Here is a 27,486-nt window from a genome sequence, read left to right on the forward strand (position 1 = left end):
ATTTCCCAAAAACGTCTTGACGCTACTGGTAGCGCGACTTCCGGAATGTGAAAACATTTCCTACAACTGTAACTAACTTACTACTAGTTCGAACTAGGCCGCCGACAAAAATAAAATAAAAGGACCGAGAGTACAAACAGCCTTTTCATTTGCATTATCTTAGCGCTTGGCCGAGATAAGGAAAAAGAGCATTATAATTTTTTTTCTTCTGTCTCTAATGAATCGTTTAGCATTCCGTTCACACACAACGCGACTTGAACTTGAAAGCTGTCCTTATCCAACCCTCATCAACACAACTTCTATCAAATAACACACAACACTTGAACCCCGACTGAACGGATCGGATGTTCAGTTTGTTCGCTGAATTAGTGTTCTACTTACTCTATTTATACGAGTTCCTTCATGAATTCGAGAAATGCAAAAAAAAAAAAGATAAAGCAGACGCCACTTATTAGAATCACGGATGATGTAATCATTCGGTTATTGTTATCACTTTCACCAAGTACGGAAAGGAACGATATCATGACACGGGGAAAAAATTCGTTTAACCTTCTCAGACCCGAGCATTAGTTTTTTTTGGAATTTTTTCCAAGATATATTTTTCTATTTTTTTCATACTCAAAAAAATTCATTAAAAACATTAAATATGTCAAAAAATCTTAATTTTTTCAAATTTTGATTTTTTTAAAATTTCTATTTTATTGTGAAGAAATAAAGCGCTTCGTTCAAATTTTTTTTAGTCAAGATGATCAATTTCTCCGAGATGGGAAGCGGGGTGAGTCCGGTCTTCAAAGGTTCGAATCTAAGATGATATAGGGTATATTAATCTTATCCGAGGATGATGTCACTCTCCGCTATCCATACAAAGGTTTTTAACAGCTGGCTGTGCGAAAATATACTTTTGGAAAGAGAGAAAATTCAACTGCCCCTGCGGGGAGAATCGAACCCACGTCCTTTCACTTTCCGGGTGAACGCCCTAACCTTTGTATGGATAGCGGAGAGTGACATCATCCTTGGATGCCACCATCTGGTGGCATTGTCAGCAATTGTGAGTTTAGGCTTGAGTTAGGTCCGGCCTTCCATGTACGGCCCCGTTCAATGCACACGAGCTCCAAGGAAAGATTGAGGTATTCGTTGCCTCTGTGGAGTCCAGTGCGTTCACCCGAAAAGTGAAAGGACGTGGATTCGATTCCCCACGGGGGGCAGTTGAATTTTCTCTTTCCGAAATATATCTTCGCATCAGCCAGTTGTAAAAAAAAAAAAAAAACACTTTTGCATATTCATCTTAACATACAATTTTTCCCAGAATTTTATTGTTACATTTTATGTAATAAAGCACACTGTTCCCGGAGGCACTTTCTCCTGGAAGTTGTCTTGAAAACCCCCTGGAAATTTAACTTTAAATGCTGCCCTCAGAAGAAAACTTCCAAAAAGTTTACATTCGCCATATTTCTAACTCCAAACTTACAGGGCTTAACTCCTTGAGGTTGAAAAAAAATCTACAGTCAGTTAAATTAACATTCCAATGCTCATGCAGGGTCTGAAAGAGGTATAGTTATCAGGACTTCAGTTTATGTTGGCATTTTTTTTCCAGAAGTGACCCAAAATCAAAAACATAACCAACTTCACGAATCACTGGTCGATTTTAATTTGCAAAAGTCTTGAATATTTTTGATCAAAAAATGTTATTTTTTGAAATCGGTGAAACTAGTCAGTGGTGTCTTTACCGTTTGCCGAACAAGGGTTGAACCCATGGGGTTTGATCAAGCACAGTCCCCCCCGAATTAATGAAAGGTTCTTTTGGTTTTAAAATGATCTATTTCATAAATTCTACATTTTCATCAATTCTGGAATAATTATTCCCATTAATTTTCTATTTTTTCCCCAGTAATTACGTGTTTGAACAGACTTGATAACAGGGCCTGACCACAGGGGTGTTCCCAAATTATCGTGAGCTTTCATTGATTCTGAAATTATGTTTCTAATAAATTCTGGATTTTCTTTGATTCTGCAATTATTGCTCTCTTTCACCAAGTCTGGAATTATTTTTCCATTAATCCTGGAAACGTTTTTCATTAATTCGAATCGTGCATTTCTTTCATTAATTTCATATTTTTATCAATTCTTAATTATCATTTATTTTTGTGTCTAGTGTGTTTATAATCGATTTGTAATATTTTTGTATCGATATTTTTCAGGATTCTTGTGCTTTCTATAATAATTTTATGTTTTTCCGGAGATGTGTGTGTGCCGACTTCTCCCTAAAAATACTACAGTCGAATCTCGTTATAATGAACTCCAAGAGGAACCGAAGAAATCACTTCGATATAAAGGAATTCTAGGTTTTCGCATTGCTTCTATATAAACTTACCTGGGGAATTAGAAAAGTGTCCGTTAAAACGCGATTTTCGCTATAACGGCATTAGTTGAAACGGGATTCGACTGTATATATAAGATCATGGCTCAAGAAAATGGCTCAATCCCATTCCACACAAAATTGAATTTTTACCCGTTGCGACTTGCATTGGTGCGTTATTTCCCGTCCATTGGCGATATTCGCCAGCACTTTTTGCGATAGTTTGCAACTTAACGTGCCTTTGACAATTTTTTTGGCTTTAAATGCCAAATTTACTTGCCCTTGACAGTTTTTTGACTGTAAGTGGCAATTTTACTTGCTATTCAATATTTTATTTTTTTACTTTAATTGACAACTCTTCACTTGAATTTGACTATTTTTTTGTCTGAAATTGGCAACTGTACTTACGACAATTTTTCTGTGATAATTGGCGATATCCCGACTTCTCGTATTTTCGTGAAGGAAATATGGTCAACCTAAGAATTTAGTGTGATGAGTGTATTCATACTTTTCTACCGGAACACTTTTCCCGGACCGGATGGAACCCATTGGCTGGAATCATTTTGTCTGCGGGCCAGAGGTTGGGCACCCCTGCTCTGTATGATGTAAAATATAAGCAAAATAAGCACATTACATCAGGAGTGTATTGACACCAGGTTAAAAAATATTTGAGCCACTCGAAGAGGGGGGATGAACGAGAAAAAATCAAGAAAGATACCTACGTATTTCGTAGGCTAATTTTAGTTTCGTAGAGAAACGCGTTTGTGTGTGATGGCATCGTCAACCCGCTCAACATCACAAATTATCATCCATTCACTTATACTATACTATTTATATCTCGTCGGGAAATATTTCTTCGATCGAGATCAAAAGAAAGAGGAAATGAGGGCTCAAGACCTGTGGCCCACTGGCCCACTGGTGAGGGCCAGTAGACCCCCCGAAGGCAGAGCGAAGAAAAGAAGAAAACGAACGCACGCACCGTTCAGATTTGGGTCGAGACTCGATACCAGTCGATCACTTTTTGCGCGAGAATAGCCCGAAACCGGTCTGAATCTTGATTGAGGAAAGAAACCAAAACTCGCTCGCTCGCTCTTCTCTTGAAGGATATTACTCGCTCCCTGGAGTTCTCAGAGAAAACGACTTTATTACATTATATTTCCACCCATCCATCTAATCTCAGCTCCATCGCATGCCGCAGTCTTGGGCGCTTTCTAGAGTGTTGTGTGTGTGTTGTTGTTGTTGTTGTAGAATGTGTGTATAGTGTTTGCTGTATTTTTGGATGCTTTTCGGATAATTATTGGGGAAAGTTCTTAAGAAGAGGAGTGAGTACAAGATTTATAAAATAATTGAATCGTTTCTTTTAAGAGAGAACCCTTTCTCTTTCTAATATTTTCCCCTTTTCTTGTTTCGGACGTAAAATTTTTTTCTCTTCGACGTAATTGTTACTGTATAAATCTCAATTAACTATTGCTTCCTTAATTGAGATGAAAAAATTCTATTCAAAACAAAATTTTAAGTTCATACACAGTACATGCTTATAATGATCAGTAGCGCATGGATAAACATACGGTCGCATAAAAAGGCATGGAAAATGTACATGGATAAAAATACAGTCGGCCCTGCTTAATCGGATAACGGATAAAATCCTCCGGCACCAAAATTTCTCCCATATAGACAATGCTAAAGTTCCTTGCTTAGTATGATAAATATTAAACGACTTTTTCCCGTGTAATTAAATATTACCTACGCTTCACACTTCAACTGTTAATAGACATCAACCACTACGCACAGAATGTTTTTGTTGGATGAAACATTTTTGAAATTGGTAGAGAATATGTCATTAAGTAAAGATAAATACATTTCGGAGTAATTACTGGCCTCCAAGTATTCAAGTTGTCTTCAAAATACGTACATTTGATTATTTTATTGTTGTTCTCTGTTGAGCCAATAGGGGGGGCTAACCTCACTAACGAAAAATAAAAATATTGGGTATTGCGATCATTTTGATTAAATGCAATTTTTGATTTATTCGAGATGCTTTATTAATATTTATCCTTCGTTACTTTTCAATATACAAACTATACTGTTCTCCGCGCAATGGGACACCCCGTACAATAAGATATTGTGCTCTATTATTGTTGATATCCAGTTAAACGGGGACGACTGTACTCATTAATTTACAACAGAACTAACAACTATCTTGATTTTGATATAAAATTTTATTTTATCAACATTTACTATAATGTTACGTGCACTAGGTTATCTAGGTTATCTATGCAATGATACCTCGCCTAACGAAGATAATTCGTTCCGGTATCACATTCGTTAACTGAAACGTGATTTTTCATTAGTTTCCATGCAAAACAGTTTAATTCGTTCCCGATATGGCCTACAATTTTTATGATAAGTTTTTGAAAAACCAAGGAGAGGGAGATAAAAAAGACAAAAACTGGCTGAAGGCTAAAATGAACAGCTTCAAAATTGGATAAGATGGAATTTACAGGAAGATGAGATACTTGAGAGCTGGGCTAGCTAATTAGATGCTTGGTCACCCGGAGCAAACGCGCATTTTGACGCCCCCCCCGCCTTTTAATGTTGAAAGAGAGGTTTCAGAATGAAATTTGCACCCCCCTCGGGTCTAGCACCCTTGGCACGACACCCGCCTGCTGCCCACTAGTTGCGGCCCTGCTTGAGAGATATTTTTATTTTACACTATGGTGACAACCAACGCTTTTTGTAGACCAAAGATGGTGTTGTCACAACCTAGTCGAATTCGTAGGTGTCCCCCTATCTATTTGTATTTTATTCAGCTCATTTCTGTGTCTGATACATGAAGATGAGGAAAGATAATCTCCTAGAAAGTCCAGACCGTTCACAGTTTGATGCTAAGAGTCTTGCACTAAAAGAGATCACGTGCTCTGAAAAAACATAGGTTCCCTTTTATCAGTGCATTTTCTATTAACTAAATCTTTCACTTTACATCAAATGATTAAAAAATTTTCAGAAAGAGAAGTGGAGGTACACATGGGAAAGAGATTCTGAGGTGGCCATGAGTTAATCAGGTTCGAGTGACAGTAATTCTCTGATGATTATTTCTGCTAAAATTCAGCTCTCATGACGCGGCTGCTTCATGTTAGTGCGTGCATCCATATAAACGGAAGTGTTCGTTAGTCGAGGCAGCAAAATCCCTAAAAAAATCTTTAGCCATAAATTTCGTAAGAAGAGGCGTTCGTTAGCCGAGGTATCACTGTATCAGGGAAAGAGACCATGACTCACATCAAAAGGAGGTTTGACTAGCCTCTCAATGATTTGTGATAATTGTAAATTTACAGTCGACGCTGCTCATTACAAACAAGAACAATGTTATCATTCGGGCATTGCTATCACTTTTGCAAAGAATGAAACAGATAAATATCATGACATAGGAAAATATTCGTTTTAATTATCGGGACTTCGGATAATGTAATCAATTTTTTTCCGTCAAAAGGTTTTTTTGCGCATTCTGAAGCTAAGGTTTAATCCAGTGGTTCTCATACTTGGGCCACCTGCGGCTCCCGTGCCTAATTCATGGTTCATCGGCGCCACCTGACAATAGTTTGGCAGATATTTTCCCTTATAAAAGAACCACTACAAAGTATTAATAGGCACACAAATCAATATCTTCAGCCAACGTGACGCACACTTTGAGAAACACATACTTATTTTTTCCCTTGTAAGTTATAGTTATCACGCTGCAAGGTTATGTAGGAAGCTAGGTGTTCCTCACTCCCGTTGTTGACAAACATTTCCGTCCTTAATGTCGTAATCGGTCCGTGGTAATTATTGAAATCCATGTACGTGTGGAGCTGATTTTGAAATGGCTTTCCTACAGTGAAGGCAAATTTATGGCAAAAAAACCCCTTTTCCGTTCAGTTCTGGATCAGTGTCTTTCAGTTGATCAGATTCAAATTTATTTTCCTGTGAGACATTCTCGAAGGAATGTATAGAATGTACAGTACATTATAAAAAGTATCGTGATTCTAATGCACATTATAGTTTCATTCTAACGCCTCACAATGGCTGAAGAAAAGAAATGCAGCATTTTAGATAGAGGCAAGGGCGGCTCAAGCGAGGGTGCAAGGGGTGCGGCGCACCCGGGTGGCAGCTTAAGCTTTAGTTGTCACAAAAAAGTTTTAAAAATTTCCAAAAGAAAAATTCACATGACATCACGCTTTTGAGCCATAATTTGACAAAGATGACGTTAAGAAGATTTGAGGCAGTGCCGTCTTTACTCATGGTCCCACTCGTGCACGGCCCGGGGGCCTCATGATCGTGAGATTTAGTTAGAATTTGCGAGAATAGGTATGTAAATTGGAGACAATTACTTCTAACAAGGTGGGAGGAGGAAGGACCCCGAAAAATAAATTTGACAGGGCCCTATGACATTGTTAAGATGGCCCTGATTTGAGGGAACAAATAGGGTCTGGGACTGTAATACCAGAAACAAGAATGTATTCTGTCTCAAGGGGCAAATGTCATTTTGGTGACCACCCAGTAATTTTTTCGGAACGGTAAAATAAAAGTATAGGAAGAAATAGACTTCTCACTTTTCTGATCTTAAGAGTACCAGAAACGCTTTTGAAATAAATTTCTTGACAAACGTCGCCTTATTATATTTGCTCTTAGCAAGATAAGTGTGAGTAGTGATGGATCATCAATAAGCTTTTGTAATCCAGATCAAATTATCTGGCATAATTAAGATAGAACAATAAAATGCGGGACGTATGGTCACTCATGTAAACAATGATGTGCGAATTTATACAAATTTAATATGTTTGTCTCAGGGTCCCCCTAGACCTTTCAGCTTTCCAAGAGGGGCGGCACATGAGGCTTCGCACCCGGGCGGTAGGCAAGCTTGAATCGTCTCTGGATAGAGGGGGAGAAAAGATGTTTCGTTTTAGAATTAAAAAAAAAAAAAAAAAAATGGAACGATTTTTTGAACATTTTGCGATCACTTGCGTGGAAAGAAAAACTGTTGTCCCGTTTTTACCAATACCCGTTTACTACACTTTCCGTTTGGTTGAACGGCATGTATGGTCAACGTACTTGCAAACGGGACTTTTCGGATATAGTTATTATTTGGTTATTGTTATCAGAAACCCCAGTCCCGATGCGATCATATAAAGTGGCCCTAACTGTATTTATTTCGACTTCCAGAGATCTTTCTTAAACGTGGAAATCCACTCTTTTTTCCTAAGCGTCTTTCCGAGAAACAAAAATACCTAAATAAGCGTTTACACGAGATTGGAATAGGGGGCAACTTACTGAATTGGATAGAATCGTGGTTAAGAGATAGGTCGCAACGAGTTATGGTGAACGGGGAATTCTCTGGTTGGACAGACGTCACAAGTGGAGTTCCTCAGGGAAGTGTCCTTGGCCCCATACTTTTTTCACTTTTTATCGACAAACTCGATCAGGGTATCGATGGAATTACTAGCAAATTCGCAGATGATGTGAAGCTAATGGGGGTAATCGGAAATGAAAGCGATAGGGAGTTGCTCCAGACCAACTTAAACAAGATTGCAGCATGGGCAAATGAATGGAGCATGACGTTTAGCGTAGATAAGTGCATGGTCGCTCATTTTGGTTCGAACAACCCACGGTTCTCTTACGAGTTGAATGGTGTCACTATCCCGGATGCAACTAGAGTCACCGATTTGGGAATTCTCATTGACGAGCGACTTAAGTTTTCTGAACATTGTTCAGCGGTTGTCAAAAAAGCGAATAGAATGCTTGGTCTCATTTTCAAAAAGGTCTCTTCGCGTTCTCCTAAAGTCATTCTTCCGCTTTTTCGAGGCTTAGTTCGTCCTGGACTGGAGTATGCTGTAAGGTTTTGGAGACCATACCTACAGAGGGACATAGACTTGGTTGAAGGGGTGCAGAGAAGAGCTACGCGTGTCCTTATTGGCACACAGGGCTTGAGTTATGAAGAAAGACTTCATTTTTTGAATATGTTTACATTGGATGAACGCAGGTGTCGAGGAGATATGATCGAAGTGATCAAAATTTTCAATGGGATGGATAGGATGGACCATGAACTTTTAGTACACCGCCAATCGACTGCTTTTACAAGGGGACACCAGTATCGATTGGTGAGGGACAATGCAAGGTTATGGTGTCGCAGGGAATTTTTCTCCAATAGGGTTGTTAATAAATGGAATAGCTTACCCCCGGAGGTAGTAAATTGTAACACAATTGACACGTTTAAAAAGAAATACGATAAACATGTTGGGGTAAATCGAGAAGCTATCCATTCTTAGAATAAGACAACCATAAGTATTCTTTATGGGCATTGTATAATATTTTATCATGTGTATATATTGTTTGTAATTTGTGTTAATTGCATTTTTAATTGGGTTGCTGTATTTTTGAAACATATGACATCCATATTTTTATGGGCATCTTTTTATCAGCCACCTCGTTGGGCATTTTGCCTGTTGTGGCGTTGTATTTGTATTGTATTGTATTGTATATCTGTCTCATACTTAAGTATCCGACAAATCCGAAAATTTAGAAATAATTCCTGAAAAAAGCATCAGTTTCTTCCACGAGCGAACGTAAAAAGAAGAGTGATCTATTTAAAAAAAAACCACACACCGAAGATAATTTTGTTTTGCTTTCCATAAATTATCCCTTGAGGAATTTTCTGCTCGGCCGTCCACGAATCATCCGCCTTTACTTTTCCCATTAGCATTATTTGTAATGCTAATTGCTAACGAGCTTGAGCTCAGATTCCAATCGAAGGTGAAGAATTCCGGGCTAACGCCTGCACCGATTGTCATAATGATCTTTTCTTTAACAAAGAACAAATTGGCGAGATTTATCCTTGGCCCGAATTTTGTTGTTGAGACGGCATTCATCAGGCCTTTTTTCGATTGTCTGTTCCAAACATTGTTCCGATAATTCCAACAACTCGAATCGACGCGGGGAAACAAAAACGCGGTATTGAACTCGTATTTCGAGATTGTCGAATTTTTGATGCATGCAAATGAATCAGTGGAATTGCCATTTTGTTGGAAAATAATTTTCCAGGAAATTAACACCGATGGTAACAGAAATACAATCGAAGTTAATAACGAAATTATGTACCTTGCGTGTCTCAGAAACTTATGAATAAATAATTTACTAGTTTTTAATGATACACATATTGTCGAAGGTCTTTCTCGCATTTAACCAGTGAGACGAGGTCGTAGTTTTGGTCGCCTAGATGTCGAGGAAAATCCTGTAGATCATGCGACAATACAAGCAGAAAGAATTTTCAAGTGGCACCCGACGTTTGTCACTAGGATAACAGCCACTCCCCGACTTATAAGTTGGCAAATCTTTTGGATCGACCTTTGCGATATTTGGTGAAAATTGGTTCATAATTACCTGATAAAACGTGGTCGAGATACAATTGGCGAGTTGTGTTGAAATTTTCTTGCCTCCAATTTTATGGAGTAATTAAGATTGAAGGATTGTAGGGAATCTGCAAAATGGAAGGCTATATCTTCTTGAATCATATCACATCAGCTTATAGCTTCAAATTGCCGTGCAAAACAAGTAACACTATTACTTCAATTTCGAATAGTTTATTTACATATAGCATTACAAGCTTTGAAAAGTAATTTGCAAAAAAGTTTTATTTTTTAAATTTATTCATCGATATATTAAAGATGAAGTTATAGTGTTTTGGCGATTTGTCACTGTGTTGGCGTGTTTGTATTGGCTTGAGAATCTCCATTTTCAGGGACTATACACAATGAAATGATCTCAACTATCAGTATTTTGCTTATATTATTTTGTTGGGTATTTAAAAGATAAATGCGTTTCATCACTCCTGTGTCTGATACTTTTGACTACTCTTTCGGAAAAAATTAAAATAAAATAATTATTCAACCTTTTGAGTACCAAGAAGTGAAATGAAAAAATCGGCAGGTAGGATGAAACTGCATGAAACGTTGCTGATTCCAACTTTAAACCATTAGCAAACGCGGATCCTGGGGAGGGGGGGGGGGTTGGCGATGGGGTCGAGCGTAATATCCTACGAACCTACACAGTAAATGGCCCCACCGAGCACATTGCTTTGGATCCGCGCCTGACCACTGCTCACATAAGAAATGCAGATTTTGGTTCATAACCTCAACAATATATAGCAAAATATCACGTTAAAATTTCGTAATTATGCAATACATCAATTTTTACAAATCATGTCACAAAGTCAAGTAAAATGTCAAAAATAGCATTCTCCGTAAAACACGTTCAAAGTTTTTATTCGCGTATTACTTGTATGTAAAAACGCAACACGAAAGTGAATGTAACTTTGATTCTAAGCATCATATAAACAAAACAAGGCCCGTTTTGGAATCACAACAAATAGGGCTTTTATAAAAAATAAAAAATATAAAAAAAATTAAAATCCATATTTTTTTTCTTCCAAAATGACGTTTTCAACGTAGTCGGATACCTTAAAATGATTAAAAAACATTATGGTGCGAAATATGAGAAAATTTTGGTGATTTTGAAAAAAGTTGATATGGCTGTGAAAATAGAACTCAGAAAAAAAAAACCAGTAACTAAAAACCCTTAAACCCTCATTAAATTATATAACTTATATCTACAGGATTTTTTTATACATAGGAAAGAAAAAAAAACCGAGGACCTAAAGCAGTGTTATCCAAAAAAAAATAATAATTTTGAAGAGGAATTTGACTCCTCTCTAAAATTTTAAGGGGTAGGTTTTGCAAAAAGATGGGTATATATATATTTTTCTTTGTTAAGGACAGAGAAATTAAAAAAAAACCTGAAATTTGAAGGAGTATTTTCACTCCTTAATGAAATTTAGAGGCGTAAAATTCTGAAGTTATACATATATGCGTGAAACACGCATCTAGATGCGTATAGTCGAACACAGGCCTAAAGCGAATAGGTAAATAGGTAATAGCTGAGTGCCTAAACTTTAGACCTAAAACGAATAGAAAATTTTTAAATGTTCCTTAACCCGTTTGTACTCATTTGAATACAGCGAGGATTTGGCTTTGCATAATATTTTAGCCCTGCAGCTTGTTGTTGTATATTTTATCACGTGCAGATGACAATCCTACTCAGAGATTTGCATCGAAAAAATTATCGAGAAGCCATTTCTGGTTTAGAAATGAACTCTTGAAGATTGTGTATTTTATCATCTCGTGGGCGCATTTGTTTTTCACCTGATATTATCGACATTATATTGTTATTTTCATGCAAGCGATTCTTTTGTAGTTGATTATTTAGCTTGCAGTGTTCAATGTGAATAACTAACACAATCCAATCTCGTTCCACTTAAACTTTTTTTTTCAAATATGTCGTCATAATTTGCTGTCCTCAATTGAGGACACTTATCGTCCAGTGTCATACTTCCTGCTGATGTATTTAAGAAAATCTTTTGGAATATTCTTAACTAGTGCAATTTCGACAAAATATCCCAATATCGAAACGGAATTCAAAGAGCATCGAGATGCGGACATAAACGGGTTTTCAGCCACCTCGTTGGACATTTTGCCTCTGTTGTGGCGTTGTATTTGTATTAAAGGCAGGGGATTTTTTCCATTGGAAAGTATGGGAAGGCAAGATCGTGCAACAACCTAATTAAGAAACCACATGCCATTTGAAAAAAAATTTGTAATTAGAAGTACGGTTGCAGAGACAGTCTTATGGACAAAAAGTTTGAAACACCCTGTATAATTTTACCCCCAAAATGTCTGCATATACACTTTCATTACTACTTGACCGTGCACAATGAACCTAGTAAACATTCCTCTGGGGAATTTCTAACGAAATTGGTAGATACTAGAATGTGTGTTGTGAGTTTATGTGAGACCTTGGCGTATTTAAAATGAAATTTTAAAATGAAAGATAAATTTGAATTTTCGTGTTATGTAAGTATTGTGTTGAAGACCCGCACGTTCTCTGCGGAGAATTTTTCAAATTACAGACACAGGCTCGTAGGTGCATATTTGCCTGATCCCATAGCACTCTAAAATTCGGCGGCACACCATTTGAGAATCCCCCTGCTGGGTACCTTTTTTCAATCAATCAATCAATATATTAATAGTTTATTCTTCAAGAAAACAGTATTATCCGAGAAACAGATGAAAAAAAATTCCAAGAAGCCAACTTGGCTCATATTAGCGATCACAACATTATAGAGTGGAATATTAGCAGAAAATTCTGTTCAATTATTGCAAATAATGGTAATGATTATGTATAACAAATGAAAGGGTAGGGGAGAACACAAAATGCTGTATATATAGTTGACGGTGGCAGTTGCAGTTGGGAACAATATCAATGGATTACATAAATTTTTACTAGAATGAAAAAAAAAAGGTAATACTAATTTTAAATTTAAAAAAAAAGCTTAAAGAAATTAAAAACGAATTTGTTATGAAGGTGATTGGAATTAATTTGACAAGAAGGACCTGTAAATTTCGGACAAAGAAAAAGAAAATTCAAATGAAGGGGTGAACATTCTAATAGAAGTGTTCTCTACGTCAGTGACATTAAAGAGGTATTTTCTAAAGATTTTCTTAAAGGTCGGTGTAGAAGCTGAGCTCTGAGCAATTTCATTCTATATAAATTACTATAGAAGTTCGCAAGAAAGTGTGCTTCGTGTTTTTATCCGATTGTTTTATTAATTTTTGGAATTAGGGAGCAAATGTTATTATATCTTGGGGATGATCTAAAAGTGCTAATATGTAAGTAAAATTGTTTTTTTTAAAAATTAATATAGACTTGAAAAAGTAAAGGTGCTGTAATAGAAGGATATTTAGTGAACGGTAAAGCTAATGAACTGATGATCTATAGTCATCAGTGATTAATCTGATTATTCTTTTTTGAAGGTAAATCAATGGGTAAAAATTTGTAGTATAGTCGGAACCCCAAACTGATATTCTATGCAGCAGATGAGAATGAAAAAATGGGTGATACAAGACCGGTACTGGTAGAAGTTATGAGCTGATGGTTCGAGTTAGTAAAGTCTGTAAATTATAGTCTGTAACTATAATTGCATTTCCGACTTACCAACTGGCGTTCAAAAAAGAATTTGTTCGTAAGTAGGGGGATAGGTTCTAATAAGCACCGAAATCATGCCATAGATATTCTAAGACATATCTACTATATTATAAGACGTTTCATAACGTTGATGAGTTAGGGAATGGTTTCGTGCACCCGTCACGCATTCTCGACAGACTATTTCTGATAATGAATATCCTATCGGGTTATATTACAGCGTCTGAGGAAGTCGTGTTTGTATTCTGAGGTTATTGCAGATTTATCGATGACACGTTCATACGCTTCATTCCGACGTGCTTTGCTTTCAATTGCGTTATTAACGAAACGCATTTAACATACTGACACAACGATCATAGCAATATGTCGATTCCGTTTCCCCCCCCTGCTGAACATGATACGTGCATCGTGTCTGAATATATGATAACCATAAGAAGATGATGTTAAACCACTCCTTGTAGCGCGTCGGTATTTACAGATTAGGGAAGAAATGTATTCTTATATGATGTAGGTACGGAATTTACCATTATGCAATAATTTCTAGTAGACTGATGTATGATTGCTCGCGCATACATTAAAAAAATAAAATCAAAGGGCCGGACTTGGTGATTTAGCGGTCCGGTGAGAGAACAGTTTTGTGGCCCTCTTCAGCATTATGAAAGAGATGTGATAGGGGTTTGGTTCAGAGATGAACTCATTTTTTTGCTGTATACACCCGCTGAAATTCTATTCGGGGGGGGGGGGGGGGCACACCACTGAAGGGCTTGGAATTGAGATCCATAAAAAAATAAATAAATTCGAGGAGGTTCCAGAAAGCAGGGTTGTCTTAAAGCATGGGTATACTAGGTATAGTGCAGGTGGATAGGATTTTCACGTTAATGAGGTGGGATCCGGAAATTTCACCTTCGACATTTTGCTCCCGATGTTTCGCCCCGGACACTTCGCCTGCTCTGATCATATGAGTGACAGAGTGAGTGACTGATTGTGTGAGTGACCACACGATCTTTGTCTCTCATATGGTCACTCACTCATACGGTCGCATACTGTCTCTCATACGGTCACTCACTCATACGGTCGCATACTGTCTCTCATACGGTCACTCACTCATACGGTCGCATACTGTCACTCACTTGTTCACTCATACGGTCACAATAAACCCTTTAATTGGTCAGTCATACTGTCACTAACTTGATCACTAAAACGGTTACTCATTTGGTCACTCACCCACTCACTTCGTCAGTCACACGGTCAGGGCAGGCGGAATGTAGAAGGCGAAATTTCCGTAAATTAACGAGACATATGCAAAACAAAATACAGTCGACGTTCAATTTTATGAATCTCCAATTTACGAACACGCTCTTTTATACGCACTGTTCCTCCATCCCGAACAGCATGTCATAGAGCTCTAATGCTAAATTCCGCTCTATTTTACGAATTCTCATTTCTATTGACTCTCTATTTTACGAACTTCGCTTTCCTTCTGCTATTTTATTTCCGATTATTTTATTTTTCCAGCCGCCTCTGAATTCGTTGTGGTAAAGAGTAAACTTCAATTCGGACGTTCTACGTGTCCAAAGCTGAGTTAAAGGTAACTCTTAATTCAGCTTTACACGTGTGTAAGAGAAAGCAGAGTAAGAAGAGGGGGTGGGGTGGGGTAGAAATTTCAATAATTAATAAGTAGTTATTCATTCCTGGCAACTGGCGCCTGCGCACCAGGTCAACATCTTCCATAGCAGAAAACCTCCGCGCGAAGATTTGACGTCACCTGCAGCCATTGGATATAGCAATCCGACGTATGAGAAATCTTTACCTTTGTAGTATATCCAATGACTATAGGTGAAATGGACGACTTCAGTGACGTCACGAGTTTTGTGCAAAAGGCTTTCTGCTATAGAAGATGTTGACCAGGTTGAGGATCATTTTCCTAGAATGTGACGGAAATAATATTTCTGGGGTTTTCAAGAACACGGATATGAAACCTCTATGTCTTTGTGTATAATTGAATATACGTGGCAAATAAATGGTCAAAAACTTCATTATATACCAATTTTTTAAAATATTTTTATAGAAAGTACAGCCTTTAGTGTCATCGCAAAACAAAATACAACTATATAAGTACAATTTTTTTTTTAAATCTCAAAAGAGTTGATTCCTTGTCGGTGTCATTTTTTTTAGAGCTGCTGAAATTTCACGTGTTCAGAGATTTATAAAATCGCACCAAATTGAGGAAATTGTAAATGAAATGCGAGTAACAGCTATTCAAGTTTGCTGAGTAAGATTTTTCAGTTTACAGGTAACAGTAAAATGAAGGAAAACTGTATTTTTTATACGCTTAAGGGGTTTCACGACCCTTGAAGTCGAATTTTCAAAAATGGCTTCAAAAACATATTTCATTCAATTGTGAATGAAATGAATGAATGAATAATGAATTACAACGCAAATGTATACAAGAACGCGGTTTTCTCAGATTGCAGTTTTTAAGTTCATTCGTAAGATAAAAGAAAATTACACCAAAAATTCTGAAATTTTGCAGAAATGTTTATTCGACATTTGTTAGCAAAATGAACCTTGAACTTGGATTCGATCAATGAACCACTGACCATTCGTTAGAAATTTATGAATTTTTAGAGTTTGAAAAATATATGTAAATTTCAAAAATCTAAATTCAGCATTTTTAAAAAAAATACTTCTCATTAGTCGATTGGTAAATCCGAAGTCCATTTTACAAACTTATGTTGAATAAAAATTTCTGCGAAATTCCAGAATTTTTCGGGGCAGTAGTTTTTTCTTTAGTTCAAAAAATTGGGATCTGAGAAAACCGCGTTCAAAGCGTTTTTCTTGCATAAATTTACACTATAATTCATTTGCGTCTTTCGTTCATTTTGAAAGTACAAAATAACTGATTGCCACGAAATTTTTAGTATTTTATTTGCAATTAAATGAAATATTTTTTGAAATCATTTTTGAAAATCCAACTTCAAGAGTCGTGACACCACTTAATTGGAAATTGTGGCTAATTAAAAAATCGACTCTAATTGGTTCAATTGATGTGCTGATGTATTATTTCAATTAAAAATATGCTAATAGTACCGGTTTACATTCGTTATCTTAAAAAAAATTGTTTTTTTTCAGTATTTCTTTTATAAGGGTGAACGATAGAGGGTTCTAAATCAAGGGTTTCTACCATATGAATGTTATTCAAGTGAAACGCTGCACGGAAATCTTGCTTCTAATCGGACATCAGTTATTGTGGGATGACTTGAACATTTTAAAATGCTTTTCTTTCTCTCTCTCTTTAGGATTACCTCGTGAGCGAAAATGGCTCGAGGAAAATCTTTTCGGGTGTTAAACTGTTTTGTTGTAAGGTGAATGAGTTCGGTTGGTGCTCATGAGAATTTATGCAAATGGAACAAATCTCTCGGAAGAATGATCTCGGCGGCGGTGGTGGTGATGGGATATGAGGGAAGAGAGAGGGATCATGATCATTGGGGTCATTGGCTTACTTATAGCTCTTTCGGGTGATGTCGTTTGGATCCACGGATCCGTCGTTTTTTTTCTTTCTTTCTCGTGTTGTAGTAATTTTTCAGTGACATGCTTTGGTAAGAAAATGATCGAGTGAAGAGTGATGGAAGCCATATATGTACACGCGTTTCCCTCATTCTTACATGTCTTTTGCTTTTTTTTTATATTCACACGCTCGTGTAAATCCAACTGACATATTTTCGTGTTTGTTTGATTTTAAGCAAAAAAACTGGGTAAGATTATTTGTTTTCTGAGCCTCCATAACCTAAAGAGCCGAAGAAAACAGAACAGACTCGTTTCTGGAATCGGTCACTTTATGTGACTCTTTTTTTTTTTCTCTTTCTTCTCACTATAACTACGTATATTAGATACTGAAACTTACTGCCTAGCAAAAGAAAATGGTCACATGTTTTAATATTTTGTTGACCCCCCCCCCCTCCTCTTCCCCCAGTGTGCAGCGCATCCAAAGAAAAGCAGACTCGTTGTCAATCTTTAAACAAAGAACATGCTTGCCGGGTAATCGTGATAGCAGCAACGATTGGCAATAGAGATGATACTCGCCACTGTGCGTTCATGTGGTCATAGTGACGGCATCGGTTTTCTGTGGTTCCCAACATTGAGGGCTCTCGAATCTTTTTTGTCGTGGAACGCCGATCGTTTTTAGAAAATGATTGAAAACATTGGAGAAAAAGAGATTAATTTTCGAATAAATAAAAGAAATAATTCTAGAATAAATTGAAGAAATAATTCTAGAATAAATTGAAGAAGTAATTCTAGAATAAATGGAAGAAATAATTCTAGAATAAATGGAAGAAATAATTCTAGAATAAATGGAAGAAATAATTCAAGAATAAATGGAAGAAATAGTTTCTGAATAAATGGAAGAAATAGTTTCTGAATAAGTGAAAAATAATTTCTGAATAAGTGAAAAACAATTTCTGAATAAGTGAAAAATAATTTCTGAATAAGTGAAAAATAATTTCTGAATAAGTGAAAAATAATTCAAGAATAAGTGAAAAATAATTCAAGAATAAGTGAAAAATAATTCAAGAATAAATGGAAGAAATAATTCTAGAATAAATGAAAAATAATTCTAGAATAAATGAAAAATAATTCAAGAACAAATGGAAGAAATAATTCAAGAACAAATGGAAGAAATAATTCAAGAACAAATGGAAGAAATAATTCAAGAACAAATGGAAGAAATAATTCAAGAACAAATGGAAGAAATAATTCAAGAACAAATGGAAGAAATAATTCAAGAACAAATGGAAGAAATAATTCCGGAACAAATCGATGAAAATTCAGAATTGCTGAAAGAAATAATTTTTGAATTTTTGAAACAAATAATTTCAGAATTAGGGAAAAAAAACAACTTATAAATCAATTATGAAAATAACTTGTTTGATAGAAATTATTTCACGCGCGAGATCAATAAAAGGATAAATGCATAATTATTGAAGGAAATGATCTAAATATATATTGAGAAGGAAAATAAAATTTCAGAATTACCGAAATAAATAATTTCAGAAAAAATTTGAAATAAATAAATACAGAATCATTTAAAGTCATTTCAAATTAAAATTAATCGGAATTAATGGATTTAATCAGTAATTAATCAAAATCATTTTCAGAATTAATGTAAAACACACACACATTTTCAGAAGTAATCAGAATTTCGGTAATTAATAAAAAATAATTTCAGAATAAATAATTCTTCTATTATTTTTGTTCTGTTTTACTCGGTGACCAATCGGTTCCTTCTATCAAGATGCCACTAAATTACATGAGTCTGGTGGCTCCGCGGAAAGTTTCAATTTGGCTCACCGTGTTTAAAAGGTTGGAGGCCCCTGGTGTACAAGATAATTTTCTCAACAAGCAGCACAGGACATTTTCAAAGTAATTGAAATACCGGGTTGTGATATAACCTCTCGAGTTTCGATTCGACAAATAACAGGAGGAAGTGCTTCCGACACGTGTTTTGTGTTATACTTCCTTGTCAAGGATGATGTGAATATCATTGCATCAGCAATGGCATGTTCCGGCAGCAACTTTTAATTGACGTAATATGAAAGAGTTTTTTAATTTTAAACTTTTCTCAAGGAAGGAAATGGGTTTTGCAGGTTAAGCAGGAGTTTTCTGTACCACGAGGAAGGCCGACACGCGTTGTCTGATTAGTTGGAGACTGTGGAGACATGAATTTTCTGTTGGAATAAATACTCTGTCCGAGAGTCCTTTATGGAAATCCGCATAGACATGATGATGATGATTTGGCTTTAGAATCGATTTATTTCTAAAATTTCTGTGATTACAGTTACAATGACTTTCGGTATGAGAATGTCGTCGTAATTTTTGGAAAGAGTATTGTAAATTCGTGATAACAGCTATAGACCAAGATGGATAGTTTCTGTTTTGGCTGAACTCAGAAGCGTATTTATGATTTTGCCACCCTCTTCCCATTCTTGTCTAATTTTCTTGACTAAATTTCACAAATTTGTCACCCTGAGTTGTAGCCCGCTTAGCCGCCCACCTACTTTTTTCGTCACTTACATGCTTACATTCTCAAGGCATTTTATGTATAGATAGCGTCCAAGAGCCAAGAGGGCCAGACAATAATCGAAAAACATTATCTCATACTTCTGGAAAATTTGAAAGGATAATTACAGATGAAATGACTAAGATTGGCTCATAAAAAAGCCGTGTTTCTCATAGCCGTGCCCTATCTAACAGATCTGTTGCAACAGCCAAATTGCGTGATTTAGGTGTTGCACCAGTCTTTCATCCACCAAATTCTTTATTTTTCGCTCCACGTGACTTTTTCCTGTTCCTAAACTTGAAAGTTTGGTGTGGTGGAAAATCTTTTGAAAATGGCGGGTTCGGACAAATAACTGTCTAAATAACCAGTGTTGTATTGACAAGTGGAGAGGACATTTCTATATGCATGTGGCCATCTGGTTGGCCTATGTCATTCACGAGCTATTAGTTGATTGTTGACGCCGTTCATGCACGGTACCTTTCAACATATATATACGCTCCAAGGTTGAAATATTCTATCTGCTTCCATAGCTTAGATGGTAGAGCTCTCGTCCGGCAAGCGAGAGACCGGGATTCGAGTTCCCGTGGGGGCAGTGATGAATTTTCTTCCTTGTAATCTTCATCTTCACAAATAACCAGTCTCTCAATGAATCTTGAACTGTCTATGTCGTTTTTTTTTCAAACTTTACAGGAGCCACGATTAAAGTTATCGCTGAAAAAAGGCAAATTTTTCACGTGAAAGTAACATAGACCGTTTTTCCGTCTGAGAAGGTAACTGAGACGCAATGGCAACATAGACTGTTGTTCCAATTATAGACCTCGCGATTGCAACTGTTTAAAATGGAATAGAAACAAAATATGTGTTTTTTTTCTGCAGGTACTACCTTAAGGAACCTGTAACGAAAGCTATATGGAACATTATTCATTAAAAAAAAATCCGATTTCGCAAAAATGTAACATAGATCGATATTCGTCCGAACCCTTCAAATGAAGAACACGTTGCAGCTATTAATAACTATTTTGAAGAATTAGAGGAAACGTACTTTTCTGACGGGATAAAGAAATCGGAACATTGTTGGGGAAAGTGTGTGCAGATTGAACAGGCCTATGTTGAAAAATAAAAATGAATTTTCATAAAACGTTTTTTAATTCGAAAAACTCGCTTCGTGTGCTCCACATATTACGTTTATTTTTATTAGCCTCTTCAAACCTGAGCCAAAACTGGCAATTACATTTTTTTTGATTGATTGGTGCTTATTGTATGTCAAAAATGCCATTTAAAAAGAAAAAATAATAATTAATTTGGGTCAAAATTTTTACTAGGACCATTTGAGTTTGATATGTAAGTACCTCAGGTCTTAACTTGAAAAAAGAATCATTATATAAAACCATTAAAACCGTTAAAAATCAAGGTACAAATGTGTACCTCTGGAGCGAAGTGGTTAAAGAACTAAATCTTCACGAAAGAGCACAGCGCTAAGATTGAATTCCTTAAAACTCGATTGTCAACCAATTTTTGTAGGTATGAAGGATCCTAAAAGTACAAAAAAGGGGGATAACCTCACTCCTCCCTAGTGTTCGGCAATACGCATCTAGATGCGTGATTCACGGATCAAAAATTCAATTTTACTCCTCCAAATTTTGTTGAGGAGTGAAAATACTCTTTCAAAAATTTTAGATTTTATTTTTTGAATAGATTTATATTTCTCAGCTTTTCATTAAAAAAAATACCCTTCTTTTTCTAAAATTGCGCCTAAAAATTTTGGAGTGGAGTTGAAATTACTGTTTAAAATTATTTTTTATGATAACACTGCTCCTCACTATTTCTTTTTTTTTTTTGAAAATATTTTCTTCTCGACAAGACGTGAAATCTGAAAACACGTCGATATCCTAATTTTCAATGACGTTAAACGAAGCGTTAAAGCTCTTTCTGCTGTCACTAGCTTTTGTTTGTGATCGGACGGTTTCCGATTGCGCTAAATACAGTGTAAAAAATAAAATATATATGGCGTAGCTCACTGAGAAAATGTGGTGTAATTTGCCTCTCTCTCTCTTTTCATTGGCATGAAAAGATAGGTCAGTTCTATTTTCTTAGCTTCTCGACCAGCCAGCAGATTATCTTTTTTTTCCTAGGAAAAGTGTTGCTTCATCGCAACGGGAACGAATATCTCCATTAAAGCTAACCATGTCGTGGCCCGGAAATATGCGATAAATAAAAAACCCAGATGCGGACCGAATAGCAGTTTCCAATTTTTTCTTTTCCTCAGACAATGCTGTAATCCTCAAGCGGGATCTGCATCAATCGCTTTTTTCACTATTTTTTTTCCATACGTGTGTGAGTATTATTTTCTCGGATATTCAAACTGCCAGTTGATGATTCGTAGAAACATTTTTTCCAGGTCGATCTACACTTCCATTCTTATTTCTTCCCATTTACGATGTATATTCCTGCCCTTCTTATTTGACGGTCGACCTGCATCGAAATGGTTGTTGCACTTTCTGTGGTTATTCTCCATCGTTGAAGGATGTGGATTTAGTTATGTATTTTACATTTCGGTGAGTTGTTTATGGTTGGTGCTATTGTTGTTAGCTGTCAAGTTCGAATCATTTGGATGATGTTATTTGAATACGGCGGTTTAAAGCCCATACTTCACCCCCAACCGTGTCTTTTATAACCTCGTGAAACAAAAGCCCAGTGAAAGTACTTTGGTGAAGCTCACGAAATTATTAACGTGACGAACCATAATGGATTCGTTTCTCAAAGTGGGAATCTAACTTTTTTTTTATTTGGTCACACTCTTTCTAAACGTGAGTGCTAATGAATGGTCTTCAATGTCATCTCATCCCAAATAGATTTTTTTAGGTCATGCATCTTCAACCAGTTGGGCCAGTAGGCATAAATGAATGCTCGGTCCTAGTGTCCAATTTTCTGCTCGCAAGATCTTGATAGACCCTTAACTCTCTCAGTGGCAATGACGAGATATATCGCCTCCATAACCTTTTCAGACAGGAGCATTCATTTTTTCGGAATTTTCAAAATGTTCTTGCATTTTTGATACTAAAAAAAAGTACTGGAAACATAAATGTCAGCAAATCTTCACTTTTTCAAAATTTCCTTTTCTTGAAATCTTCAATTTTTATTCTTTTTGTGTGCAGAAACAATTCACTTCGTTCAAGTTCTTTCAGCCAAGATGATGCAGGGTATATTTACTTCACATACAAATTTTTTTTCCAGAACTTCATTGCCTAATTTTATGTAATAAATCACACTTTTCCGGAGGGAAGCCATCTTAAAACCCCCTGCAGAACTGAAAGTTCAACTTTCTGTTCTGCCCTTTGATGAAAGCTCCTAAAGTTCATATCAGCATATTCCTAACTCAAAACTTACACAATCTTTTAAGCCAGGGCTTAACTCTGTAAGGTAAAAAGAAAAAATTCTACAGTGAGGCGTCCATATGAAAAGTTAGTTATTTTGGTTTATTTTAATAACTAATACATACCCTAGAAACATGAATGACATATCTGAGTACTACACGTTATTTGGATACTTGTTCTAATTGTAAGTATGCCTCTAGCATCAACGTTTCGCCAGTAAAATGCCGTGCATGTTGCTACCCATGCACCCTTTATATTCTGTGTCACGGTTAAACTAGCCCTTTAGTAGAGAGATAGGGCAAAAGAGTTTTTGTCATGGGCTAAAAACAAGGCTGGTATCATAGATACCGAGTTCGACCCCGTGAATTTCAATAGGTTGCGGTCTTTTTCCCTCGTTACTCAATATGCTCGGTCAAAGTTACATAAATTCGAACATCTCAATAATTTGACACGAACTTTCACCCTGGAACGTAACTTCGAGTTGAGCAACAGCCTTTGAAACGACTCGGCATGATATAACGGTCGGTCGTTAAGATGTGATCCCCCGCTGTGTGGTCATAAATACGCAATACCTTACATAATAACATCTACATGCCGAAGAAAAAAAAATGAAGCCAACGCGTGGGGATTCGAGTGTCCGCGGGTTCAAACAAAACCCCTCCGGGATCTGTTGATCTTTCGGGCCAAAAAAAAACTTGGTCGGCCATCTTGTTTTTCAGATTCCTAGTCTCTTATGACAGAAATGAACCCGATAACCCTCATCTCCATTTATCTTCACGATTCCGTCTAATTACATAAGAAACAAGTATTACCGTGACAGTGAAATAAAGACATCGATTGCACTCGACCGACCGACCGACATCTATCTTCAATAAAGGTTGATTTTATTATTAAAGTTCAAAACGGGGGCGATCATCAAGTTGAACAGAGAAGTAAAGAGGGGTACATTTTAATTATCATTAATTTAATTCAATTACGCTCAGTGTGCACATAATTCAATCAACCGAGTTATTTTTTGGAGCGTTTAGTCATGAATAAATCATAATTCGTAACAGAGCCAAAAATTATAAATCTCTACAAACGTATCGTATTTAATATAATACGTTCAAGTCATATGCAGTTTCCATGTATAGTGAAATTGGTTTCTGAGATTTTCCAACTTCGAGGCCAACTTGTAAGGCAGTGGTTCTTAACCGGGGTTGCGGTGAAGCAAGCATTTTTGGGGAATGCGAGATGGAAAAAAAAATTATAACGTGTTGAGACTGATTGTTCAGTGAAATTGATCGAGATGTTGAGGGAAAATAGAATTCTTCAGTTCTTTAGAAAATGTGGGCCACATATCGATATTTTGATACCTGGTATTCTAAATTCCCCTTGCGAATTTCGCGTTGGAATCTTGCGTTCTTTTCGGTTAGCGATGGTGTTTGCTATCTATTTTAAACGAGGAAAAATATTATTAATACTCAAAGTATTTTGCAATTTGTTTACATTCGTACCCCCTGATATTATCTCATGCTTGATGAAAAACTTAATCAAATGTTAAATAAACATAACTGTTGGTCTGGCTAGAATCAAAAATTTTGAAAGCAATTCAATGAACCTATTGCGTTCAAATCTCAAAAAGGTTAAAAATACATATATATATTTTTAGTTTAGTAATAAATTAATTTTTAAAGAAGAAAAAGGGAGAGAAACTAAAAATAGCAAACAATGCCATGTGTAAAAGAATGTGTAAAAATTAAATAATGAATGATTAATGTAATTAATATAAAAAACTAAATTTTGATAACTAAAGATTAACTAAAGATATTGCACTGGGGGTGCGGAATAGAAAAAAGTTAAGAACCCCTGTTCTAAAGTGAGCCAGTCTACCATTGGAAAAAAATCTCTCTGCAGAGAACAACCAGATCTTCAACACGATATATACATATCATAAAAAATTATAGCGTTTGCCATTGGTACTTCACTTCAAAATATTGAATACAGATAACAGCACCAGTATGATGTGAAAAAAAACATAACTCTGACAACGCAAATAGGTTAAGGCCACAAATACATTCAGAACTCACATTCTGGCATCTACCAATTCGTTAGAAATTCCCCAGGGCTGCATGCACGTACGATCTCTGAACACGTAAAACTTCAGTAGTTCGCAAAAAATTACACCAACAAGTTATCGACTCTGAAAAAAGTATGGTATTTACATAACCGTATTTTGTACTGAAAGAACACCAAAAGATGTATATCCTAAAATACCAAAAATATTCAGAATATAAATATATATAAGGGTTTTTTAACCACGTATTTGGCACGTACATTCACATCCATATTTTTTATGGACATCTTTTTTTTACCCACTTCGTTGGGTATTTCGCCTCTTGTGGCCTTTGTGTTTGTATCTGTATATACGCGAGACCATAGAGGGTTACCCCCTCTTATCCGGGAAATATTCATTACACACCCTGAGTAAATTTTGTACATTTAAACGAAAGAACCAAATAACTTGACTAAATATTTTTCAAAATGCTGCACATTGAAACTCATCAGCTCAAGCTCGCAAAAGACCCTCAGCGACGCGTTGGCATCTCGGTTCATGCATCTTTCTGAATTTAATAAATTACCCTTTGAGATGTGTAGATCTCTTCATGCAACCATTTCTATTTAAAACGCTTTGATTTTCGTACACGGCTATAAAAATTGACCCGATGGAAGTGATATTCATTGGCACTCACGGGGAGATTTAACAGACCGATCACAACTTACACAAGCTGAATATCAAATGAGATGAATCAAAGGCACTCAATTAATTTCTATCGTTCAGTTAATACCTTAAATACTGATGTCTGATTGGGAAATCCATTGATGGTTTTAGGAGTTTCGAAATCAGAATTCGCATCATTCAGTCAGTTCATTGTCTTTTATTGATCTGATTACACAGAGTCTACTCTAGATGATAACATCGACGCTAACACAAACACAATTTCATTCGTGAGCTGCATTTATTCGGTCATTTTTATTTGTTTCTTCTATTGTACCACGGTTATTTTACGCACCGAGATGACCGGGAGCTACAGTAGTTCAGAGGTGATTAAATCCAGACGAGCTGGTGATTTAGCCACCTCGTTGGGCATTTTGCCTGTTGTGGCGTTGTATTTGTATTTGAATCAAGACCTTTTTTTTGCTACCTTCAGAAAAATTGTCAGCGTATAATCCACATATGTGAATTTCATTCATCAAAAATTGAATAATAGGGAATGGAAGGGGTTGTTAATTACGTTTTTGTCGAAAAAATGACGAATTTTCTGCACAAGCAGCTATAAATATTGAGATAAATAAATAAAAATAAAACAAAATAAATATAAAAATAAAATAAATAAATTTCTTAAAATATTTAAAATGAAATACAGTCGAGTTCTCTTATAACATACCCCCTAGGTGATTCGAGAAGTGTATGTTATAAGCGAGGTCTTGAAATCAATATGTATAGCAGTTGTATGTATAAATAAATTATTGATTACGTCCCGGACTAAATAAGCTTGTGCAGCACATAATTACATTTAATATTGAATGAATATTGTGGTTTTGGTTGATATCTCCTGAGGAATTTTGAAAATTTATTGAAGTGTATAGTCCATATAGTATATATATGTGTGTGCGTGCGAGTATACATTTATTTCACTGGTATTATTAGAGTTTATGCTAATGAGAGATTTTCATTCGAAGTTGTCAGCATTTAAACAATAAATTTGAAAAAAAAAATAACAACTTAATTTGAAAAAACAACTAAAATGAATTTTTCTTGCCGATCAACATGCTTTGGCGTAGTCTTTCAATTGGTAGAGCTTTAATGCTCTTAAAGCAGTGCGGATTTACACCTTTCCTGATCACACCAATCATTTACCACTGCCATCTGCCAAATTATCCAAAAGTAACAGAAAAGTAAACATTCAATAATTCGAAGAGCGTATTTCATACTGTTTTCACAGAAAAATGCATAGAAAAGACATAAAATTTTTCTAAAATAACACATGATTTTAATATTAGAATAGATATCTTTGTGTTTCTAACAGGTGGCGCTTTTTATCTGTAGAGTAGACCATTACGGTGCTAATGCAATTGTATTCAGTTGAATAAATTATTTCCACAATAAATCTTTCATTTTTATAAAAATTACCACGGCTTTCTGTGAAAAAAAAAAGGAAAAGAAAAGAGAATCACATCAAGATATCTCTTGCATCCAACACATGTTGCTCACATAAGTGTATTTTTGGCTTGACTGTAATTCCTATTTAAATCTCGGGGGAAAAAAGCTGCAGAGGTAAACAGGGGTGCGTAGGGAAATCCCTTTATACTGGAATAATTCGCGAATCAGTTAATCCTAGAGAATAAGAAAAAGTATTCGAATAACTTGTAGACTCCAGCTACGTCATTCATATTACAAGGGGTTGCATAGTTATTTAAAAAAAAATTAACTTATTATTTGGTCATCCTGTCCTATAAAACTCAATTACAAAGTTGTTGCCCTGGCTCTCCTGAGCCCCACCTCGAAAAAAAAATCTCCCTTATGTTTCTGAGTTAATACTTGCTACGATATTTAAATTTGAAAATCGCTGAAAATGAGAGGAAACAACTAG

The 27,486-nt window shown here is 35.9% G+C and overlaps 1 protein-coding gene across 1 annotated transcript in view; it reads left to right on the forward strand.

Moving 5' to 3' along the window:
• Nucleotides 1–3,362: 3,362 nt before the first annotated feature.
• The window catches only part of LOC149083020 (uncharacterized), a 48,020-nt gene continuing 23,896 nt past the window's right edge, over nucleotides 3,363–27,486 (forward strand). Inside the window, exon 1 of the mRNA XM_089236116.1 lies at nucleotides 3,363–3,678. The gene's annotated coding sequence lies outside the window, so the exon portion shown is untranslated. The remainder of the gene's footprint in view (nucleotides 3,679–27,486) is intronic.

Source organism: Pholcus phalangioides, unplaced genomic scaffold (genome assembly GCF_987345545.1).
Source record: "Pholcus phalangioides strain wild (caught in Gottingen) unplaced genomic scaffold, Ppha-v1.0 ptg000009l_1, whole genome shotgun sequence".
Lineage (NCBI taxonomy): Eukaryota > Metazoa > Arthropoda > Arachnida > Araneae > Pholcidae > Pholcus > Pholcus phalangioides.